The sequence below is a fragment of the Nomascus leucogenys genome, unplaced genomic scaffold, assembly GCF_006542625.1.
Source record: "Nomascus leucogenys isolate Asia unplaced genomic scaffold, Asia_NLE_v1 000886F_75118_qpd_obj, whole genome shotgun sequence".
Taxonomy (NCBI): Eukaryota; Metazoa; Chordata; class Mammalia; order Primates; family Hylobatidae; genus Nomascus; species Nomascus leucogenys.
Window position 1 is genome coordinate 49,763 of NW_022097625.1, and position 25,575 is coordinate 75,337.

Consider the following 25,575-nt stretch of genomic DNA (forward strand, 5'->3'; position numbering starts at 1 on the left):
GGCGCCTGTGCGCCGTGCGTTCCACCGCGTCGGCGTCCCTCCCGATTCCGCGCCACACCCGCCCTCGGAATCCGTTGTCTCAACTCTCGCGGTGGGACTCCCGAGCCCCGTACACCAAGCTCGCCCGAGTCCTCGCGGAAAGCTAGGGCAGCTGCGCGGCCTGGCGCGGGTTACTTGGTGCGGTGCAAAAAGCCAGAACCAGACTCTTTTGGCAATGAGCTCTGGGTGTGGTCTCTTTTTTCTTTTTGAGACGGAGTCTCACTCGGTCACCCAGGCTGGAGTGCAGTGGCGCAATTTCGGCTCACCACAACCTCTGCCTCCCGAGTTCAAGAGATTCTCCTGCCTCAGACTCCCAAGTAGCTGGGAATACAGGCGCCTGCCATTATCCCGGCTAATTTTTTTGTATTTTTAGTAGAGATGGGGTTTCACCATGTTGGCCAGGCTGGTCTCAGGTGATCCACCCGCCTCGGCCTCCCAAAGCGCTGGGATTACAGGCGTGAGTCACCCTGCCCAGCTGGTCTCTTGTTCTTTTTAAGCAAGACGCTACATTGAATAGTGCAAACCAGTGGGCATTATGTTGTTATTTGTAGCTCATTCTCAGTGCTAACAGCAAGAGAAAGTCTTGTGAAGCACAGCCCCTTGAACTATACTGGTGCGCAATTTTCCTTTAAGTGATAACAAATCTCAAATCAAGGCCTTAGGGTGGGACGCAATTGTTTTTGTTACTCATTTCTAGATGTCAGCTGGAACGTGCCGCCCTCTTTGTCCTAGCCCCACCTAGAAGTGCAGTGTTGGTGGGAGAATGTATTCTTCTCTCTGCTTTCAGGACCATTACGTATGCTGGGGAGCCTGGCAGTTGGCGCCAGGCCTGACTCCAGACAGTATTTCCTTCAGCTCCAGCATTTGAATTCTCACTGTTTAAAAGCCTTTGGCACTCGGTTTGCATTTCTGTATTCATAAGTGTTAATTATTCATGAAAGCAAACTGTGGGAAAACTAATTCTTTAAATCACCTTTACTAGACCGTTTTCTTCCTTGCTTTCATCCTTTTTCTTGGTACTTATACAAATAATATAATTCTAAGTTCTGTCTGTAAAAATATTTAAACAATACAGATAAAGAACAGATCACTTTTTAATTCAGCCAGCTGGAACGTTAGGGATATGTTGGGAGTTAGGGGTTTGGTGTAAAGTAAGGCATTTTATTTTGTTTACATGGATAGCAAATTGCTTCAACAAGTTTATTGAATATTTCATACTTTTGCCACTGACTTAAAATTTTATATAGATTTTCATTTTATATTGAAATGAAAATTTTGCCAGTCTCTTTTTTTCTGCCTTTTTGTTTCCCTCCGGCGAGTCGGCGCCACTGTGAATTTCCGTTTCCGGCGGTGTCTATACAAAATAAGACTGTCTCTAGTTACTCCTGGTCTACCGGTGAGTTTATTCTGCAGTGTTCTCGTGGCCGTGTTTATAGTATAGTTGATGTCTTGGAAGGGAAGCCCTCCTGAGGCCCATTCTTCTTTTTTTCTAATTACACCTGTTTCTGAACAAGAATATATGCACATCTTCAGTTGAAAGAGGACAGAAAGATGGGTGGTGAAGACTGCTAACCCCCATCTCCACTTTGCAGACCTAACCACTGCTACCAAAGATACTCTGCTCACAGAGAAGCACAGGACTCTCAACCAAATATACCATTTTTAAAATACTTCATTAAATACTTTCGTTAGTCTACTCTTAGATGAACTTGAATATCATGTTATATTAAGTATCAAGTTATATTAAAAACTTCCTTTTTAAAAAGTGGCACAATACAACATTGAGTCTTCCCATCCAAGAAAACTGTAAAGCCTCTTCCTGTCTCAGGCTCTGTTTTGGTGACATATTCAAGTCTTATAGTAGATTTTAAGACACTCGTGAATGGGATGCGTATGTACCTTGATTTAGTAGTGCTTAAATACTTGAAGGAATGATAGCTTTAGGCTGAGCTAGCTCCACTTTTGTGATGTTATTTGTACTTACTTGATGTTCAATCCCTACACTCTGTTTTTTCCGTCAGAAAATATAGTCTAATTTGCTGGGCGTGGTAGCTCATGCCTGTAATCCCAGCACTTTGGGAGGCCGAGGTGGGTGGATCACCTGAGGTCGGAAGTTCGAGACCAGCCTGAGCAACATGGAGAAACCCTGTCCATACTAAAACTACAAAATTAGCCAGGCGTGGTGGCACATGCCTGCAATCCCAGCTACTCGGGAGGCTGAGGCAGGAGAATTGCTTGAACCCGGGAGGCGGATGTTGCGGTGAGCCGAGATCGCGCCATTGCACTCCAGCGTGGGCAACAAGAGCGAAACTCCGTCTCGAAAAAGAAAAAAAGAAAATATAGTCCACTTTATTGTATTTTCTAGGAACAGAAAGCTGAAAAAGTGAGTCTCGTCTCTATTGGTGAAAGTGTACCTTAAATACATTCATACACACACACTCCTAATTAGCATTAAATGAGAATGTGCTTTGACTTTAATTCATTATATTTGTTCAACAGAGAAATTGGACTTGACATTTCATTCTTTCAATTACCCCCTCTTACAGGATATTAATGCACACGCCTGTGTTACTGGTAAACCCATCGGCCAAGGGGGCATCCATGGACGCATCTCTGCTACTAGCTGTGGTGTCTTCCATGGGATTGAAAACTTCATCAATGAAGCTTCTTACATGAGCATTTTAGGAATGACACCAGGGTTTGGAGATAAAACATTTGTTGTCAGGTAAAAAAAAAAAAAAAAGTTTCCTTAATAACTGATAGACATTAAATTTTTTAATGTTTTTAGAATTGTAATTTTGAAATTCAGTTATCTTAAATCTCTTAAATTTTAGAGTGGTGGTTTTCAGAGTAATAGATCTTTTCTTTTTTGAACCTTGGTATGATTCATGTCACTAGAACTGATTTAAGCATCTCTCAAGTACATGTGAAACTATTACCAACTATCACCAAATTCAACCAAAATACTGGTCAGTATTAAAACTTGAAATTGTAGCTAGAAGGGCAAGTCTCTTAACATAATTTTCTAAGTTTTGTAAGTATATAGAAAGGTTTACACATTGACCCAAATTTGTTTGATGTGTTAACATGTATTTTACTTAGGAGAATCTTAATTAAGTTGAAATAACTTTAAAACAGAAGTTGTAGCTGGGCATGGTGTCTCAGGTTTGTAATCCCAGCATTTTGGTAGGTCAAGGCAGGTGGATCACTTGAGGCCAGGAGTTCGAGACCAGCCTGGCCAACATGGTGAAACGCCATCTCTACTAAAAGTAGAAAAATTAGCCCGGCATGATGGCAGCACCTGTAATCCCAACTTACTCGGGAGGCTAAGGCAGGAGAATCACTTGAACCCGGGAGGCGGAGGCTGCAGTGAGCCAAGATTGTGCCATTGCACTCCAGCCTCGGCAACAGAGTGAGACTCAATCTCCAAAAAAAAAAAAAAAAAAAAAAAAAGTTGTATTTTTCCAAATTAGTGACATCCCTTTTTACAACATAGGACATCTGATCATCAAGGACTTAGGACCTGGTGGTGTACTTAACACCACTGCCATTTGTCTGTTTATTGATTGATTGATTGATTGAGATGGAGTCTCACTCTATTGCCCAGGCTGGCATGCAGTGATGTGATCTCGGCTTACTGCAGCCTCCACCTCCCAGGTTCAAGCGATTCTCCTGCCTCATCCTCCCAAGTAGCTGGGATTACAGGCATGGGACACCATGCCTGACTAATTTTTGTATTTTCAGTAGAGACAGGGTTTCACCATGTTGGCCATGGCTGGTCTCGAACTGCTGACCTCAAGTGATCCACCTGCCTCAGCTTCCCAAAGTGCTGGAATTACAAGCGCGAGCCACCATATCTGGTCATCACATTCTTAAACAGAGAATTTTATTGTTGAAGAGAAACCACTTAGCACATTGTTTCTTTTGGTAAAAGAACTTTGAGAATTGTTTCTAAATGAACAGAATGTGGATTTACATTGGTCAGAATATGACTCTTGCTGTCTATACCAGGACTTTAATTTTTGTGTTATGGGTAATTGTTCTTCACAGGGATTTGGTAATGTGGGCCTACACTCTATGAGATATTTACATCGTTTTGGTGCTAAATGTATTGCTGTTGGTGAGTCTGATGGGAGTATATGGAATCCAGATGGTATTGACCCAAAGGAACTGGAAGACTTCAAATTGGTATTAATACATTTTTATGGCATAGACACTAAATATAAACATTTAAACTCTGGTGCAGCTATTAATTGTGATTTTCAATCAACGGCAGCAACATGGGTCCATTCTGGGCTTCCCAAGGCAAAGCCCTATGAAGGAAGCATCTTGGAGGCCGACTGTGACATACTGATCCCAGCTGCCAGTGAGAAGCAGTTGACCAAATCCGACGCACCCAGAGTCAAAGCCAAGGTGACAACATTATAGAAACCGGAACCAACATTATCAATGTGAATGACGTTAGGGGGGTCATAGAAGAGTCTGATTGAGTTTTCTCTTTCTTTTTAGCAGCTTTATTGGCACATATTGCACATACCATACAGTTCCCCCATTTAAAGTAAATAATTTAACAGCTTTTAGCTACCTGCACAGAGTTGTGCAACCACTACCAAAGCAAACACATCTGCCTGACACTCCTGTAAAAACAAAACAAAACAAAAACCTAGATAAATAGAAAAGTGAAAGGTAGTTTTATACACTTTGCAGAGCAAAATAACCTCTGTTAATTTAATTTTAACTGAAACTGTGCTTCTCCCCACAGCCCCCTGTTCATATATGCACATCTCTTGCCCTCAGTGGAGGGGATTTGATGGTGGTGGTGGCATTTCTCTATGTTCCTGACTCTCTTGCAGATCGTTGCTGAAGGTGCCAATGGGCCAACAACTCCAGAAGCTGACAAGATCTTCCTAGAGAGAAACATTATGGTTATTCCAGTAAGTCATCTGTATTTATTAGGCTTTATATGTACTGAGAATCATAATTGTCTTTTGCAAGGAATTTGGAGGAAGAGAGGAATTATTAGTCTCCCAAGCTCTAGTGAATTCATCTTTATTTCACTTTTGAGAAAATATAGTAGAAGCATGATTAATTCTAAGCCTGTTACTTTTCACTTTGATCTAAACATTTATTCCAATTTCAGGCTCTTTACTGAATGTCTTAACCTTCTAAGAGTCTGGTTATATAAATGTGTACTGTGTTAGAAACACTATTCTAACTTAAGCTCTAAGATTTTCTGTATGATTCCTAACCTTATGCATTTCAAGTGCCCCTTCCGGCTTTACTCAGAAAACTAATATGAGGAACACATGCTCAGGTTTTTTTGGGTTTTCTACTGCAAAAATCTCCTCCCAGTCTGTCAACTGTCTGTGGACTTTGCCCATAGTACACCTTAATGCCCCCCTCCCCCCCCTTTTTTTTTGAGACCCAGTCTTGCACTGTCACCCAGGCTGGAGTGCAGTGATGCCATCTAGGCTCACTGCAAACCCCACCTCCCGAATTCAAGTGATTCTCCCCGCTCAGCCTCTGGAGTAACTGGGATTACAGGCATGCGCCACCACGCCCAGCTAATTTTTGTAATTTTAGTAGAGACTGTGTTTCACCATGTTGGCCAGGCTGTTCTCAAACTCCTGACCTCAGGTGATCTGCCCTCTTTGGCCTCCCAAAGTGCTGGGATTACAGGTGTGAGTCACTGCACCCCACTACATGCCCTTTTTTCCCCCTTTTACCTCTCCAAATTTTCATCATTCACTAATGCCTAACCCAAAACATTCTTTCTTATTAAACATGTTTTACTACTCAAGTATTATGAACTCCTTTGTAATTTATTATCTATAATATCATATGTCACTTACAACATAATCTTTGAGATATTACGTGTATTTTTATAGTATGCCCTCGATATGTTAGATTGTGTTTAATATAGTTATACCTTTTATGATGCCATTGTACCTAACGTAGTGTTTAGGAAACAGCTGTCTATTTATCGATCAGATATATTTGCTGAGATCCTTAAAATGTGATTGCCATCACCCATCATGTGTTATTGTTAGGTGTTCATTTGTCAGTACATTTTATTTGGTCATAAAGTCTCAACAAGGTTTTATTATTGTTTTACAATGAATGTAGCAATAAAACCTAATGGAAAAGACTAAGTAAATGTTCTTGTTAGTAAAGCTTATATGCGTATGTTAAACGTATTGGAAAGCTGTTATTCCTATTACATCAAAAGTATTGATTGACTTTGAACTTCTGATTGTGCTTGCTTACTACTTATTTTTCTCAAATTGTACATAAACATTGCTGTTAATTTTATAGCAAAATGTCTTATAACACAGTGATACATGTATTAAGTCATTTCCTGATACACATACATCCAGTGGCATATAATGGCACTCTAACCAGTTTCTACAGAGTTAATTCTCATGATTATTGTCATGATGATCTTCACTCTAGTAGGAATGCTAAACATATGATTATTGTTTTTGAGATGATCGGGTGCTAAGCATTGTAACATTGTCCTGATTGAACTACTACTACTAACTATTGAAAAAAGGCTGCATGCAAAAAATGAAAACATAAAAATGGAACTCATTTAACCAATTCCCCCAACCTTGCCAATTTTCCAACCCCAAGTCTGGACATATAAAACATTGATTAAGGGATCAGCAACAAATGCACACATGGTATTAATAATCTTTTCAGAACCAAAGCTTGACTAGATTAGGTTTCTTAATAGAAGGAGAGAGTCGTTAATTACAAATTCGCTTCAAATTAACTGAGATTTGCTTCAAGATAACTGAGATTATCTTAATGAAGAAGTCCCCTTAGATAACTTCTCTTTAGGTTCATGGCCAGATGAATAAGAACCGATTGAGTTAGACTTGTCTGTTTCACTCAAGACTTTAACAACATAGAAACGGTTCATTCCCTCTGTCTCCTACCTTCATAAAGTCTCAAAGACTGGAGCAGATGAGTGCTTAATCATTACCAATCTTGCTGAGGCTTTGCTGAAGTTGACACTTTGGTAACCTTTGGAAAATAAGACACTCTAAAGGCTATATCACAAGGCCTATGAAATTTGTTAAAATTTAACAAACATTTTGAAAGAAATAATAAATATCTACATATAAACATATCCAATATATTTTTCTCAAAACACCTACATACATACATACTTACATCTTGAAGTAAACTTTCTACTCACAGGTTAACATCTATCTTTATCTATTTATCTATTACCTTTGAATAAATGCAAAGAGTATCTTTTCAGCTTCCTGCACAATATTAATAAGGCAGCATTTCTTAAAAGAATATATGCATACAGTGAATTTTTCCAACATCAAAGCCAAAGTGTTGATTTTTTCTACATATTGAATGACAAAATATAGTCTTTATAAAAAGATAATACATTTAAAATTTATTAACTTCCTTACTTAAATTCTCTAGTTAATCTTGCTTTTTATAAAAAAATCTTTTCATTGCAAAGAATTGGCAATTTTATACACACACATATTTATATAGTTTCAACTTGAAGAATTATAGTAAAGGGTATCATAGCTTTAGTATGATTAACTTAGAACAGAGCTGTAGGGCACAAATAACCTTCAAATTTTATCAGTAAAGAACTATCACAGGCATTTATTTCAATGTCATGGATCTATCTCTCATCAGGGCACCAACAGATTTTTCAGACATCCCTCAAAATACACAAATGGACTGGATGTCAATTCATAGAATTCTACTTGAAAAATGTTTTCATTAAACCACTTTATCAGCATCTACACTTGTTACAAATTTCTTCCAAGGTCTATAACGAATCTTTCTACTCAATTTTGTTCCCTTTCTCCAATTCATTCTGTGTAAGTTTGAAGTGGTTAACTACAAAACAAGACCATATACCAATCCAAGTATAATATAAAGAGAATCGTTTCATTTACATGGCCCCTAGAAAATTAAGGAGCATAAATCACCTTTCTGGTGATCCTGAGAACGCATGAACAAGTCTTGTACTCGATGACTTCTTCTTTAAAAAAGCTATTCATTGCACAATCTTCTAATAATAATAATTCATTTAAAATAATGCATAAGCCCCTGATTCTAATAAATCTACTGCATTTTCATTTTGCCATGTTTTCTTCCAATTTCCACTAATTCTTATGGTTTACATAAGATACTTATATAACAAATAAAACTTTGTATTTTCTTCTTTTTAAATGTAATATTTCCATGTCAGGCTTCCTTTCTTTGATGGCACATAGCCTTCTAAAATATCATTTTTTATTTTCACAAAATATACCATAATATACCATAGAGTTTGTGTACTCAGTGAATTAATTGATCTTTTTGTTTGGAACATTTAATTTGTTGCAGCTTTTGCTTATTTATGCCAATACAATTAGCTATCATTTGTTTATTTTCCTCCAGATAATTTCTCTGTGTTTAGCTGCTTATACTAGGATTATAAACTCTTTACTTTTTTCTATCTCTGAAAAGTATCATCAAATTGCTTTCTAAAATAAATATAACTAGTTATACTGACACTAACAGAATATTCCTGTACCCATGTGAAAATAGTATTGCAACACTGGATATTATCAAAATATTTATTACTTAAACATATTATAAATAATTCAATATTTAATTATTGGCATATTGTGTTTTTATTGATTTAATTATAGTACATAAGCAAATATCCACTGACTCATATAAGTAAATTATATTCTTATTCTTATCTACTTAGGGAAATAACTTTCCCAAATCATTTATATTTAGAAGAAATAGTCTAGGGAACATTGCTGCTTGCAAATAGCTCTAGAAAAAGGTACAGACTTGATTATGTAAATAAACCTATCTGGCAACTCACTATATTTCTTTTTAAAAAATATGTAAATATGAAAAAAATTATGTATACAATATTGAGTATAATGCAGAATCTCAATACAGAGGGATATTGGGAAAATATAAACATAGTTTTGTGGCCAAAGCACCAGAGGTTTCTTCCAAAGACTTTAATCACAAAGGAAGATCCATTAAAATGGTATTCTCCCACAATACACAAGCACAATAATTATGGTCAGAATTCAACATACTTATTTTAACTTAACATACCAAGCATGGTTCCTTATTGAGTCACATGAAGAGGCCTCCTTGAGAGGGAAGGATGGCATGAGCACTTCAGGCTAATAGAGAAATGGATCCAGAGGAGGCAAGAGAACCACGGGAAGCAAGAGAGGATTCCTAGAAAAACCCTGCTTCCAAGTCTCTGCATATGTTTCCAGCACCTACTTCAAAATGTTGTGATAAGTATTAAATGAGTTACTATGGACAATATCCTCTAAATAGACCCTGCTGTGCAATATCTGTTGGCTGGCTACCTAATATTCAGGTCTGTAGACCCCAGAAATTAAGGCATTTCCTTGCATTCCAGTACTTTTCTCATCTCCCTCATCTGCCGTGACTATATTATGTTCATATTTACCTGGGACAGTTCTGGTTCTTGCTTACTGTCAAGGTGTTATTACTCCATGTTATAACTTCATTGTATGGTGTTAAACACTCCTTTTTTCTCTTATGTTCAAAAGTCTCCCATTTTACACAATAATTTTTATGGTCACCCTATATTACCCTGTGTATTTTCCCTCCATAATACTTGTCACCATCTGATATACTGTATATTTATTGCAGATGCATTTATTGTCTGTCTTTGCCATATGTAAGCTCCACAGAAAATAATCTGTCTTTTTAATTCATTGTTCAATGTCTATAAATACGTCTGATACAAGAAAAAAATCTCAAAAAATATTAGTTGAATGGATGAACTAACCATTTTGAGCATGGTAGAGCTACAGCTGGGAGAGTTTCATGCTTAAGGCAAGAGTGAGACGTGTCCAAGCCACTCAGAGAGCCAAAGTGGGACAGGTGATGGAGGTGGTCTGATCAGCTATAAAGGGAGAATTGCTGCAGTCTTTAAAGCCAGAAGACACTTTCTGGAGACAACTTTAACATTAGTAAAAGCTTTTTAAAGAAGACTTTCTTACTACTTTAAAGAAGGATTTCTTTAACTACTGCTGTTACTAAATTTGCATTCTCTTAATGTTAAATAAAGTTGCCTTGATCACTTTTATCCTAAGATATCTGGGGCTTATAATTGGAGATGGGGATTGGTTCACAAAAATACTGTGGTTTGTACTGTATAGTTTGTATTGTATAGTATGTACACTTAATTCCCCTTAAAATTATCCCAATCATAGCCTGTATTTTAGTCAGTCACAAAGACTGTTGTATGTGCAGAATATAACATGACAACTTGACGGGTGTTGAAAAGAACGGCGCAGCAACTCACCAACTGTATTTCACATTATTAGTATAATCACAAAACATTTATTTGGGTCCTGTTGGCAAAGCATGCTGCTGAATTCCAGAAAGAGTTTGAAATAACTTCTCTTGATATCTGAAATACTTGAAAGTATTTATATTAAATATAGTGTACATAACATAACACATTTAACACAACAATTTGAGCTTTATTGAATGTCTGTTGTGTTCCAGATATTGATATAGGCACTGGGAGGACACCCCATCTGCCATCAAAGAGTGCCCCATCCAGTGGGTGAGAGAGACAAGGAATAACTTTTGTCCAATATCATTGGAGCTAAGAGAGTATTAGACAGCGTATTAAAGGAGCAAATCCAAATGTAGAGTGTGTGGTGATTGATCTCTGCTTTGAGTTTCCACTGAGGAAAGTTTCTTGTCAATGTACTAAATGGATAGAAGGATTTATGCTTAAGGGGTTGGTCTTTCAAACTTCTTTATGATAATGACAGTGACTACTTTCAAGTAATACCACAGGGATTGAAGAATCGTCTACTCTAGGAGCTTGTATGAAAAAGATGAAACCATAATCTATTTGTTCCAAGAGAAATAAAATAAAATAAAATGACATCCCAGATGCTCTTTCAGTGTTTTAGTTTTATGAAATGCATCACTTGCCCCTAGGGTATGTGATCCTGAAACTGTGTATCTAATGTTCAGGGATAAGAGGGGAGTGTCTGCCTATTTCTGTGTGGAAGGCTTTCCTGTCCTATAGACTTTCCATTGCCCCTAAAGCAATGCCCTTTTTCAGGGAACTTAGAAATAATCCTGTTAAACAGGCTTACCTTTGCACTGTATTAATATTCATATTTAGGCAGTGAAATGGCCTTTACATTTTCCTGACATGTCAGGAATAGGCTGAAGTTTTACTTTCTATGCAGTCAGACTTTCTAAGAGAAAACACAGGGTTTCAATTTGTATTTCTGAAAACCAAAATAGACCCATCTTACATAAATGAACAGTGTCATTGGCTGCAATTTACATCTCAAGGTAAATGTCATTTCCCTGCTTACGGTTGAAGCTTTAAGTTCAGGCTTTGAAAAAAGCGCTATCTGTTCCTGTTATTATAAGCTACATTCCTGACAGCTCTCACATTAATGACAGCAGATTGCTTGCTTAGTGTCTTCCTTTTTGGAGCTTATTTTGTCATCATTCACCCATTCTTTGCCGGCTCACAAACCGAATACATTCTATTGAGATTTGGAAAAGTTATAAGCTTTTAGACTCAGAAGATAACTTCTTTTTCTGGGTTACTTGACAACTGACCCACAATTTACTTAGAAATGGAAGCCTGCACACCTTAGCTAGGTTCCGTTAAGGTAGGAAGGTGGATAGAAATTTACCCTTTCCCAGGTATCACATGTATGCTTAACACATTTAAGAGTAAGGATATGCTGTCATGAGGGATTGAACCAAATAAAATAAATTTGATTTTGTGTTTTTTCTGCAGTATGAAAAAACAAACCTGATTATGTTTTTTAATTTTTTAAAAAAATATAGAAAACTATCTTATGTAGTCAACATACAATAAGCAAATTGTTTTATATCATTCAGTGACTTTTATAAGATTATACAGCTTGAAATAGCTAATGGGAAAAATATAGAATGCAGAGTGCTGAAAGCTGATTCTTTAAAGGAGATTTATTCCTGTAAAAGGATTTTGACAAAATGGTGACGATGATATAGTCTGAGGACTATTGTAAAAGGAAGATGATGATATTGGATAACAACATGCTTGGAAAGGAAAAAGATAAAAGCAAAATATTATGTCATTTCTGGTTGTGGTAGATAAGACAGTTGCCTAGTTTAGAAACAATGAGAATAGGAATGTTAAAGGAACATTTCAAGAGAAAAAAATGGTAACCCTAAAAGCTATGCTTCCATATCTTTGAGATGAGATGATATTCATGAAAGCTCTTTTAGTTATTTGGAAGACAGTAAGTAGATGGAGCCAGATTGCTATACGCTATTATTATCTGAATGAAAAGCTACATTTTTCTCTGAAACTTAAATTGTTGTGACATATAAAAGAAGATGATGGTAAGACTTCTAGTGGAGGTTTTTTCTTCATCAAATATAGCATAATAGACCCTTCCATATTAAAGAGATGTCAGATGGCATAGCCAGAGCCACAGGATACAGAAGGCTATGTACTTGTCTGGAAGCTTGAGCTGCAAATGTGTTATGTGAAGAAAAGACGAAGTCATATTACTCAAGGTTTAAATGGATAAAAATAAGTCAATGCAAATCTTAACATATTACTAGATTATTAGATCCTTGACCAATGGTGATCAATACTTGAAGACATTGATGAGAAATCATGAATTATTTTTCACTCTTTATATTTTCTTTTCACATTGGGAAAAATAGTACATTCTTGATAACAATTTTGTGGTTAGTTGCTTCCTAATTCCTTGCCAACATACTCTCCTCGTCTGTTCACTCATTATATGCCAATGTACCACTTATCTGAGGGTGATGCTTACTATTATTACACAGGAACACATTATAGAAAGGAATAGGGCAGTTAGAAGGAAGAGAGAGTACGCGTTTTCTGATTTTTTTTTTTTTTTGGTCAACAAAACAAACACAAGAATTATGAATCAGAATGGGTCATGTGGCTTCTAAATGATGAGACTGTTATCACAAATGTGATTCTGATTGTACAATTGAAAATAATTCTGATGGGTGAGAGAAGGATTAGTTTCCCAAAGAAAGCAATGTAACTGCGCAAAGACTGCAATGGTAAACTTGGATTTTTGCAAGAGGACATGAAGCAAAGACTGAAAAAAGTCATAGAACCCAGGGCAAATACAGAAGACTGACATGGTATGATAAGAATGATGTTAGCAAGGAGAAAGCCTCAAATTAGCATCCCAGAACTCATCTTCCTGGGAGGGCGCAACTTGGATTTGGGGACATCTTCTGTAGTCTATAGAGATGCTATTATTTCCACTGACAGAGATCCATTGGGGTGTCTCCTCCACTAGATTGCGATCTCCATAAGAGAAGATAATGTGTTTTTATGTCTTAAACTCCTAATGAAGTCCCTGTTATAAAGGAATTTAATAAATGTTTGTTGAATAAATGAAATATTGTGTACACATGTCAAGGGCAGCAAAAATCAGGGTGGGGATACTTTTAAAAGTCATATGATACAAGAAAATCAAAGAAAGGATACACTTGCTGCTGGCAGTCAACAACAAAGAATACAGATCTCTGGCATTTTGAACTTGTATTTCCTGTCAATAAAAACAATCTTGAAACGAAAGAAGACGCACTAAACCTAAGAGAGGTTGGATGCTTAATAAGAATGATTAGTGTCCCTGGGTTGACCAGTGCTCATTATAACAGTGAAAAACACACCCTTGGGTAGAGATTGAAGATATTAATGATTCACCTGATATAGGCACTAGCATGTGCAGCAATAGTGCATGCGCATCCAGAGAACAGCCCAGAGAGTGCTTAATAGTGACACCCCTTCCCACCCCTTCATGAACAGTCATATAAGTCTTCCATAAAGGAGGTTTCCCCAGTATCAGTCAATGCTGTCTCACCTTTGAGCAGCCCACTCTGATCAGCTGTCAGAGTGTACATTCGCTTTGCAATAACCTCTCTTGCTTACTTTTACGTTGGACTCACTCTCAAAGTAAGACTTCTTTTGTGCAGCAAAGTCAAGAACCTGAACCAGCCCACCAGCAACACAACTGCTACCTGTACCCTAAATACACAGATGGCCTGCCCAATTATTACTTAAATTTGCAGACAAAAGTCTACCCGCCCCAAATGCTCATATCACTGCTAAAACCATATATGTACATATATATGTGCCCAAATACAAACATGTACAATGAACACAGTACCCATATATACTGTGAACCTTGAAAGGGCTAATCCTTCCAGACGGATCATGAGTGGCTGACTGGGCCTAAACTCAAAATGGAGCCAAGCAGCCATTTGCTGACTGCAAGTCTCACACATGTACCCTGCTTCCTGCAAAAACCACGTACTTGTGTCACTTTGGGACTTTCACAGCTGTCTGTTCCTGTTTATGTCACCTGAATCAAGGGGTACCATTTTGTCATATGGACTTAAGAAATAGACTGTGACTTTCATCAGCCAATCAGAAATAAACAAGCTTGTGTCCCTCATTTGCAGAGTGAACCAGATTGGGAATCTGAGAACGAACTTTCTCTATAAAAGATAATACCTCTCTTTGTTCTTTCAGAGTGTACCTTTGTTTTGCACTGAAGGCTGGGACTCCTTGATTTGCAAACAGCTCACTGGAATCAAATTTCTATTTCTTTCTTTTGTTGTTTTTTTAAGAAAATCCTTTTCAGTAGATTTGTTAACAGTACATAATGAGAATCCTATAGGCATAGGCTCAAAAAAAAAAATCACAAGGTATACGACACTTGTGTCATACATCACCCAGAAAAGAATCACATACAATCCCACAGCTCTAAACTACAGGAATCCATGATTCTTGAATGCAAACACAACCTACACAGCCTCTCTGTTTCCAAATACATGCACTGAACCTCCCACATCTCCCAGAATACAAAATACAGAAACCACATAAACTCAAATACACACAAAACCACAAACTATTTTTATCAAATACATATAAGTCCACCTCACAAACTCTGGGAACACACATACAAGTGGCAACACCAAATTCTGTGAGTATTACATTTCACGACAGACACAGAGGACCACTAAGTCTTAATATACCCAAAACCCCTCATATACACACTCACAAACTACCCATGAATATACACCCCACCCTCCCAGATAAAACCCATACAATACAAAAAAAAAACACAAAAACACCAATAATACTCTAATATACGCACACAACTTTCATATACCTATGGGCACATACACACTCACGCAAATATCCCCAATCTCTGAGTGTATAAATCCCCTGAAACACTATCCAATCAATATGCTACATCTCTGGAATATAACCTCCTCACCTCATCCCCTAAACATGCCCAAACACATGTATGAACATCCTAGCATTCTCCAAAGAAATACACTTTAAATACTAACAATCCCATATTCTATAAATAGACTTAGATAATTCATCTATCTGCTGATAAATATACACACAAACCAGTATACACATCCAAGATGCATGGAAATATCTCCAGCATATCATTTATAAATACCCATGAAAACACTTCCCAATCCCAAATTATCCCAGTCTAGCATGAACCAGCTCCCACATTGCCAAGTACTAACCAATAACCATATCACATACCTCTAATACATAGAAATTCAACTCTCTCACTCTCCTGTATAAAAAGAGAACCCATCTCTCTATCAGACACACACATACTAAATTCCCAGAATATATAACCCTAATAACCACTTACTGAAAAATACAAGCACATAGCTCCACAAAACATTCATCTAAACCGCCATGCCCTTGAACACACACACAAACTCAATACTCATGTAGTTCTCTACATGCCCTAAATATACCCGCGATTAACTAACATGCCACAAATATGCAAACATGCCACCTCATATCCCCAAATACACATACAATTCCACAATACCTGCACATATGTAATCACACTTCCAAATGCTCACAGAGAAATAACTCCTCCATCTTCCAAGACACAGAATCATACAAACTCCACCTCACAACTGCACACATTCATCCTACCAGTCCCCCAATAGACATGGATCTGCCCTCACACATTGAAATAGCCATACACACCCCCTGAAAATCATGAAAAGAAACACGCATCACCATGCAACATGCCCTGAGTACACAAATGGTCTTCCTACATTTCCCAAATACGTAAACCAAACAGAGTGTACATCCACAAAAATAGACACAAGCACTTTCTCTGTTACTGCCCATGTGCATAAGATAATTCTTCCAAATCTGCCAAACATTAGACAAATACAAATCCCCAACATTCATCTGAGAAAACACATGGAAAATACATCTTCACAACCCAAATCACAAATATATAACCCCAATTCTTCTGGTATACATATCTTACATCTCATATCCTCCAAATATAAACTCTCACTCCTACACACTCTCACAAAAACAGTTATGACCTTCTTTTTTAGGAGGCGGGGAACGGAGTCTCACTCTGTCACCCAAGCTGGAGTTCAGTGGCACGATCTGGGCTCATTGCAACCTCCGCCTCTTGGGTTCAAGTGATTCTTCTGCCTCAGCCTCCCGAGTAGCTGGGACTACAGGCATGCACCACCACACCCAGCTAATTTTTGTATTTTTAGTAGAGACAGGGTTTCACCATGTTGGCCAGGCTGGTCTCAAACTCCTGACCTCAGGTGATCCGCCCACCTCAGCCGCCCAAAGTGCTGGGATTATAGGTGTGAGCCACCGTGCCTGGCCCAGTTACGACCTTCTTTAATCTGCAATCTCCACACAGACACCACCAACCCACACATGTGAATACATATTAGATTCTCACCAATTAAATACATATCAAATTCCAAACTAAGAATTCATATAAGCATATTTTCACATACACAAAACCACCCCCACAAATCTCACACCCTCCAAAATCCAAAATAAATCTTCCTGACATTCTCAAGTACACACTAACCCAACCACCCAAGATACATACGTGTGTGCAGTAAATTTTAGATACATATGTAGCCTACAATTTACAAATAATATACCACTACTTTTAATTTGTAAATTCCACATAAGTAAGTGATTCTCATGGAAGCTTTTCTTGACTTTGGCCACACTCTTGGAACCACAACCAACTTGTGCTACCGTGAACAAACTATGACTAAAGGCCTGTTCTTCCACTTTGCAGCTGCTCATATTATTGACAAATGAGAGTATTAAAACATGCATGCTGGCTGATCATTCTGATCAAGTCAACAAGCTTCACAACTTACTCAATGAGGTCATCCGTGAGAACTTCACTGATTTTACGAGGACAGGAGCTACTTCTTTGCTGAACTGCATCACGGTTTCAACTGCTGAGGTTTTCCTCAAGCTTTTGCATTGTTTGGAATGTGAAAGGCACGGCCAAGACACACTTTGGGGTTCCCACTGCATTGTTACACCTCCCCCTTCACTTCAGGGCCAGGTGAGCAAGGGAAAGGAGCGCGGCCTGGGCGTCCCGCAGGGCCCCCGCTAGGAAAGCTATGAACGCTCCCGCCTTGAGCTCAGCCACAGGCCTGCTCTGGTCACAATGTGGGGTCGCCCCGCGGACACTGGTGACCAGTGGGAGCATGACCAGGAGGCGATTACCTTCTAATCGCCCTTGGCTTTAGGTAACACGAAGTAGGACGCCATGAGGCGAAGGCCGTTGGGTAACCGCCCTTTGCTCTCGCGCTGCGCGTCTCCCTGCCATGAACCGCCGGCAACCGTGCTGGGAGCGGTTGAATGCCGCCGGCCTCGCGCTGGAACCCCACCCGCCTCAAGGCTCGCGCGCAGGCGCACGGGGCAGGCCAGGAGCCCGCCCTGGGAGGGCCCAGGTGGAGATGGGGAAATGGAGGGAGGCGGCACCTGGGCGCTTCCTGGGGCCAGACAACGCCTCCTCATTGGAAACTCCATGACCGTGCCTCTGAGAAACCAGCGCGTCCCCAACGACCTCTCCTAATTTTCGGTAATACAAACCTGCAGTCCATGCACTTAGGTAACACCCTTGCTGAAAGGTTTACCTTTGGAGGGTTTATCCTAAAGCAAAGTATCCTCGAATTGCATGTCTTGCATTCCCTTTGGACGGCATTTATTTCATTCCTGCTCATGCCTTTCAAAAAATAGTATGCCCTGTTTTCCTACTCAGTCTGGAGAGTCCATTAAAGAATATTTCTGGCAAAGAATTTTAGACCCGAAAACACACTCCAAAATATACTTTCTTCTGACTCCATTCCCAGAGTTTTTGCTACCGCATTCAAATGATTTCTAGAAATGTTTTTGTTGTAGCCTTCATCAATTTCAGTTGATAAAGCAGCAGATAGTAAGGGAACAATTCCAGGCTCCCCCACCCCTGACTCTTCAACACAGTGCAGAATTCCAGTTGGCAATAAAAAACTAGTAGAGAAGCAACTCACTGACTTGAGTTTGTAATAGCTTCAGAAAAAACTTTAATTGTCACATCCTTTCTGCTCATTTGCAGGATTCCTATCATCTATCTCCACGTGATAACACTGAAGAGCCTTCACGTATGTGCAGGCCCAGGGCCTCAAGTGCAGAGACTGAGAGCTCTGCAGGACACAGCATGGAGCCGCCATTCCTCTGCTGGGTGGAAGAGCATGTGTCCTCTGAACAGGGGATCCAAGCCCTGAGATGTTCTTTCTCAGCAGTCAGTGCGGCCCAGGACTTTCTGTGGGGATGCTCAGAGAGCAGGGGCCGGAGGACTTTTAGCCACCACCTCCCATGGCCAGTCTTCACAAATTACCTTTGGCTAATTTGATTGTCTCTCCTCCTGGGGTCTAGGACTTCAAACATGCACAGATGCGATTGCAGAATTAAGACAAGACAATGTTCCACAGTATATTTTTTGTATCACTGGCTCAGAAAAAGACTCATTCAAATCCTGTATCAAAGCCATGTGTGAGAATCTTGAGAAAGCATCGGTTGACTGACTTGACAAGGGAGGAAGCAACCAATAATTCTGCTCTTCTTCAGTATCTGAGTATGACATTTTGCTTCAACATCCCTCTTAGATGAAGTTAGTGATTGAAAATCATTTAAGTTTGCCCCGTGATAAAAGATCAAGTCCTCAGAAAGATCTCCAAAGCGTTTACAGTTTGTTTGGTTTTGTTTTGTTTTGGTAAGTTTACCATGATTTTGCTTGAATTGCTCTCTGTTGATCTTCTCAGCTACGATTGAGGTAGAGTTGCACAGCAGAAGAGGGCTGCATGTAAGAAGGCAGTTCTGTCTCAGAGGACAAAAGGCCTGAGAGCACCCAGACAGGCAGGCACTGCGTGGAGGTCACTCCCCTCCCAGTGGCCACTGTGGAGACATTTCATAGAAATGCTTGCTGGACCATTCAGGTTTAGAGTTGGGACAAAACCGAGAACTCATGAGGATATTGGACGGGAGTTAGGAAATGACTTTCTCACACAACTGGGGCAAGGAGGGGAGAACCCTGGGCTTGAGACTTGCAATCCGCCACCTACCCCTGCAGTGTGGCCCCTGTTACATTTTCCTGCAACTCTGCCTTCTTGAGTCCAAATGTCTTCGAAAGGGGCAAATGCTTTGTAAGTGCCAACAGGATGTGCTTCAGTGAATGTTCGCAGTGTGCACCGGTCTGGCTGAAGGCCTCTTCCCTTCCCCGACACCCTCCCATCATGCAAAATTACCCTGCCCAGCAGGGAGTGACGTGTGTGTCTCAGAAGATTTTGCTGCTGTGCTCTGCGTACTCACTCCTTATCTCCTTTGACCAGTTTCCTAACACTCCCCATGTTCGCAACAGAGAACATGAGTGCTCTTTCCTGTCATTTTGACACTAATAAACGGACAGTGATTCTCAGTGTGGAAATGAGAATGAAGTTTTTTTTAAAGACAGGCTACAATAATTCCCACGCAGAGAACCACATACGATGACACTGGATTCCAAACAGCAAGAATGTATGGTGAAGATGAGGCCAACAGTGAGCTGAGAGAGGCCAGCCAGGGTGTGTTTCAGTGAAGATGAGAAACAATCAGATAACACCTGTTTCCTCCAGGAAAGAAAATGTGGTGGCCAGGGAAAAGAGATGGGAGGAAGGCTGGTCATTGCCTATTCCACTGTGCACATTTGAATTTGGAGCCATGAAAAGTATTGCTTGGTTAAATTAAAATCATTCAAAAGATAAAAAATAAACATTTAACACCATCACAATATGCTGGGAAACAAAATGAAAGGATTTCTGGTCTCAGTGCTGTAGGTCGTGTAGCCACTCTTTCCTGGACTGAGGCTTTCCAGCAAAGGGGCTGGGAAGTAAGGCTGGCCTGCTGGTGTGGACAGAGATTCCAGCAACACACATGACCTGGGGGCACAAGGATTGCTTCCTAAACAATGATGAGCACACAGCCACCTAATAGCCTGGATCGGCTGAGACCATCCTGATTTCAAACACCCAGTCCCCTTGCCTTCCTAAGAACCCCTGTATTTCTCAGACTGAAAACATGTTTTGAATTTTGTTCACGAAGTGCAGCCCCTGTTGAAATTCATCAAGAATGGGAAAGAGCCAAAATGGGAAGGAGCATGGGTTGATTGGCACAAAAGTAGGTCTGTCGATAAAGAATGGAAGTAAAGGGGACATCAGGTAGAAGCTTTTGCTGTGAGTCAGAAGGACAATTTAAAAGTTGCCTAAAGAGGCACACACCATCTCTGTTGCTGCCTTCCAGTTGGAAAGGAAACTCAGGTTCTTGCCTAATGGCCGAAGCCCTTCACAGAATGTCCCCCACCCCTACCAGCTGCCCACTGCCCCTCCCCCTCTGCAGAATGTCTGGGGTCCTATGTTCCAAATCTGTTTACTTTCAAATTTTACCTGCTCCAGTTGGACTCAGGAGCATCTGCTGAGCCAGGTCACTCTCTGGGTCTTACCCTTGACTTTTCTCATTGCGGAAACTGCCAGACAGCGGTTGTCAGTGCCCAGCCTGAGGGGATGGCTTCAAATGGAGGTGAGCCCGTAGGGATGGGGCATTATCCGAGTCTGCCATGCCTCAACTCCTTGGGAATTCAAATTTGACACTGCCCCTGGGGACAGTTGATAGGGCTGATGTTGAGGAGGGAGGGAGCAACTGGATGTCCCCAAGGACATCACACCTGGGGATGGCCATGGCACCCTGAGTCTGTGTTTAGGGAGGACGGCTCCTTAGAGGTGGACCAAGATGCCTGGGGGAATACACCGTGTAGGGGAAAGGACAGAGTGGATGGGTTGCTCCTTTCTAGAAGGAGACAGGTCACATCACTGTGTGTTTGTAGGGAGTGGTGGGATGGTGTTGTGCTGGTGGCCCCAGGAGGATGACAGCAAGCCTGAACCCTGTGCTGTGTCTTCAGGCACCTGGAAGGTGCCCTTCCATAGTGTTCAGAGGGATTTGGACTGGAGTTTTCTAGATCTTAGGAAGGAGTGGGGAGAAGTGGTCTCAGCCAGGAAACTGTTGGGTGGGTTGGCTGTGACAGAGCATGTAGTGACAGCCTCTGGGTGGGCGAGGCTGGGGGCTACTGTAACTGCCACAGCCCAGAGCCCCTCAGCTCCCTCCCCAGAGATGGCTTCTCTGTCAGTTCATGTAGCTGTTGGCTTTGATTTAATAGGGGTGGGGGCAGATGGGGAAGTTCAGGCTACACAGGGCCTGGGTTTCCTGAGTTGTTCTGAATTGTTTGCCCTTTTGTGGAAACTCAGGTCTTCAGACCCACTTCCTCTTGTCTGCTAGCTCATGGCCTGTCCTCTGCACTTTGTGTTACTGTGGAGATGAAGAATTTGCTCCTGTTCCATTTATACTACCTCATGAACAGGGGACAGGTGGATTCTTGCTGGTTCTCAGTGGAAGGGTCTGGGAAGGCTGGTTTCCTTTTCAGTAGAGGAAGGAGAGTAGCGCACAAATAGGAAGATGGTTCTCTTATTATTATTATAATTATTATTTAAGTTAGGATATGTGTCCTGAATGATGCGGTGCATGTGCTGTATTCCTTATTCCCCTTGACTAGAGACTGCATGAGGTCCTAGTGAACAGGGATGAGTTCCAGACAACTTTGCCTCACCTGGCCCATGGCCAAGAACCCTGGTTCTTGGTTGGTCACTATATTCAGTTATTGGGAGCTCAAAGGAGAAGGCCCAGAGATGGGCTCCTTGTCCCACTACCTATTGTAACATGACCAGCAGCTGTGAAAATCCCTAGACACCTCCCCTGATAGCCCTGCTGCATGCCATTTGCTGGCTGTGTTCTAATCGTGTGCAGCTGTTGCTAGCTATGCAGTGACTCTATCCCAGGGGACTCCACCACTGCCTCTCAACTTTCTTCCTGGGAACAGAGCTTCCTGAGTGGCAGCCGGGACCATCGAGTACTGAGGAAAGGGTGGCCTGAATCCGACCCCTATTTAGCACTTGCTGTGGGTGGTGCCAGGACAATCACTTACATGCTGGGCGTGATGAGTTATGGATTATCTTCAGGGTTCCTAGGGCGCTGGCTTGGGAAAGATTTCCATCCAGTGGTTTTCTTTTGTTGTGTTTGAGCTAGGAAAGAAAGGGGTTTACAAGAGCTTCAGGAAAAGGATGATTGAAGAGGAGATGGGACCATAATATTCGGAAGCTTCTGGCTTCCTATCGGCCTTCTGAGTGCTGAGCACTGCCCTGGGGTAGGCCCCTCACCTGTTGCTGAGCACGCTGAGGACCACCAAGCCGCTGAGAGACTCATCCCTGACCCATGGCTTGGGAGATGCCTGTGAGGCTGACAGGGTCTGCCAGGGACACCTGACGGAGACCCTCAGGCAGCGAAGGCTTGGCTATTACTTCTTGGGAGACAGGGGTCAGGGAGTCTTGGTGACCGGGGGGGCCAGGCTCTCTAGTGGAGCGACTCTCTGTGGAGGAACAGAACATCTGATGCACACTCAGGGACACTTGCAAGCTGTAGAGTTTCCCTGTCATACGCCCTCAGCTGTTGGGACTCCCCTCTGATTCCCCAGTGACTAGTGTGGACCTGGAGACCCCAGCCCATTCACCTCTTTCCTTTGTCTCCGCAGCATACCCAGTCTGTGTTCACGGCTCTGCCCTTCACCACACCTGCTCCTGCCCCAGCACACGGGCTGCCCCTTGTGACTGCAGGGGTTCCTCCAGGCAGCCCTCTGGTGCTGTCTGCCTTCCCCAGCACACCTCTGGTGGCAGGACAGGATGGCCGCGGCCTGAGTGGGGCTGGGGCTTCCAACGTCTTTGTCCAGATGAGGACAGAGGTGGGGCCTGTGAAGGCCCCTGAGGCACAGACCTTGGTCCTAACTCAGGCCCCCCTCATCTGGCAGGCGCCCTCTGCAGAGGTGTCGCGTGTCCACCTCCCCTACTCCTGGCAGCTGCTCCTGTGGTGCCTGTTATGGCTGCCCAGGTGGTTGGAGGCACCCAGGCCTGTGAGGGAGGCTGGTCCCAGGGCCTTCCTCTTCCACCACCACCACCACCACCGGCTGCCCAGTTGCTCCCCATCGTGTCCCAAGGGAATGCTGGGCCATGGCCACAGGGGGCTCGTGGAGAGGGCAGCCTGGCTTCCTCCCAGGCCAAGGCCCCACCAGGCGACTCCTGTAACCCCAAGAGTGTCTATGAGAACTTCCGACTCTGGCAGCACTACAAGCCCCTGGTCCCGAAGGCACCTTCCCCAGAGTCCTGACACCCGAAGGGCTTTCCTCTTCCTCATGTGAGTGTCCCTAGGGGCACCAGAGTGGTCCTGCAGCTCACATGTAAAGAGGCTGCTGGATGGACAGGAGGTCACGCTGTTCAGGGGAGCTTGCAGGGCGGTTGTGAGGGTGATGGGTTGCACTAGGGAAGGTACATTTTCAACAACATTAATCTGGCTGCGGCTCAGGACAGACTGTCAGGGGCCTCATCTCAACTTCCCGTCACTGTCCCGTGAGTCCAGCCAATCTTTACTTTCAATAATTTTCACAACAATGTTTACAGAAGACCCAGGTCAGAGAGGGTTCCTGGTGTGATGTGAGCTACGGTTTGGGTTTAGGTCTTTGAGTACACACCCCAGTGCCTCCCCTTTAACCCAGTATTGATGGCCAGGAGCCCATCACATGGGGGCTGGATGGAGGAGCTGCAGGCGGCCCAGCAGGAACCTGGCACATACCCGCAGTTTGCTGAGGTCCAGTTAGCACAGAGGCCGGTGGAGCCCTGCACAGGGGGATGGTCTTGGGCTCTGCACTGGGGTCGATGCTGGGCAGGTGTTTGCTCTTCACCCTCAATCCCACCTAGAAAAAGGGACAATGATGCTTCATTCAGAAGATGGCGAAGAGATAACTTGAACTCACATATGACAGGCATAGGCACAGTGCCTGGCACATGCTATGACACATTACATGACAGCAATTATGATTACTGTCCCATTACTATCATTATCAGGACTTAGGCCATCTAGGAGAGCACTCCCCAAAGCCACGGGCTCCAGTGATAGCTCTGAGTGCACCTCAAGGCCCAGCAGCGCTAGGGCCCATGGACTGTGGTGACTGTGAGGCCAGCAACGTCAGCATCTGGAGAGAGTTTGTGGTTTCATTCCCAGTCCCCGGCCTCTCTCCACCCTGCGGTGCCTCTGTGACCCTGTGTTTCCCACTGATGAGCAAACGGGAGCTTAAGCAATCCACCGTGCAGCACACTGGCTGTTCCCCTAGGGAAGTCCCCTGCCTGGGGTGTGGTGGAGAGGTGGCCCCATCTTCATCCCCAAAATGCTCACTGTCCCCACACACTGGAACTGGTTGCATTCCCCCTTGGAGAGGCAGTCCGGGTGGCACTGGGGACCCTGATTCTTGGAGTGGAGCTGCCCAGGCTCCCAGGCCTTTGCCATGGCTCCTGTGGGAATGTGGGGAGCTGCACCTGCTGCTTGCAGTGGCTTGGACACCGCTCTGCTTTGGTTCTGGACATGTGCTCCTGCTCCTCATGCTCCAGGGCCCTGAGGCTACGTCCCTAGGGGCTGCCTTGCTCCAGAGTCCCCAGGAAGCTGGTTAAATGCTCAGTCTTGGGGCCCTGGAACCTGCACTTTAACCCTCGCCCCCAGGTCATTCTGTGTGCACGCTGTCTCAGTCAGCTCAGGCTCTGCCGTAACAAATCCCGTAGACTGGGTGCTTTATCAAGACACATTCATGTCTCCCAGTTCCAGAGGCCAGAAGTCCCAGATCAAGGTGACAGCAGATTGGGTGTCTGGTCAGGGCCCTCCTCCTGGCTGGAGAGAGCTGTCTCTGGCTGTGTCTCCTTGTGGCTGAGAGCAAGAGCCCTGGTGTCTCCTCCTGCCCTTATCGGGGCTTGGATTCCGTGACTGGGACCCACACTCATGACCTGCTCTAACCCTGATTGCCTCCAAATACTGACACACTGGTGCTGAGGGCTTCAGCACAGGCATGTTGGGGACACACATGTTCCACCCATAGTACTGGGTTCGCTTCTCAACACCGAGGACTCGAGGGGCAGTCGGAGAGGCCACTCAGTAGCTTGTGTTGATGTTTGATCTTGGGGTGCATGTTCTGG

The 25,575-nt window shown here is 42.5% G+C and overlaps 1 pseudogene across 1 annotated transcript; it reads left to right on the forward strand.

Moving 5' to 3' along the window:
- Positions 1-17,221: 17,221 nt before the first annotated feature.
- Positions 17,222-23,756, forward strand: LOC100600724 (annotated as a pseudogene). The gene is made up of 6 exons (XR_004029257.1): positions 17,222-17,507; positions 17,695-18,029; positions 18,543-21,037; positions 21,760-21,908; positions 22,717-22,983; positions 23,097-23,756. The product of XR_004029257.1 is annotated as an uncharacterized LOC100600724 (transcript).
- Positions 23,757-25,575: the final 1,819 nt, after the last annotated feature.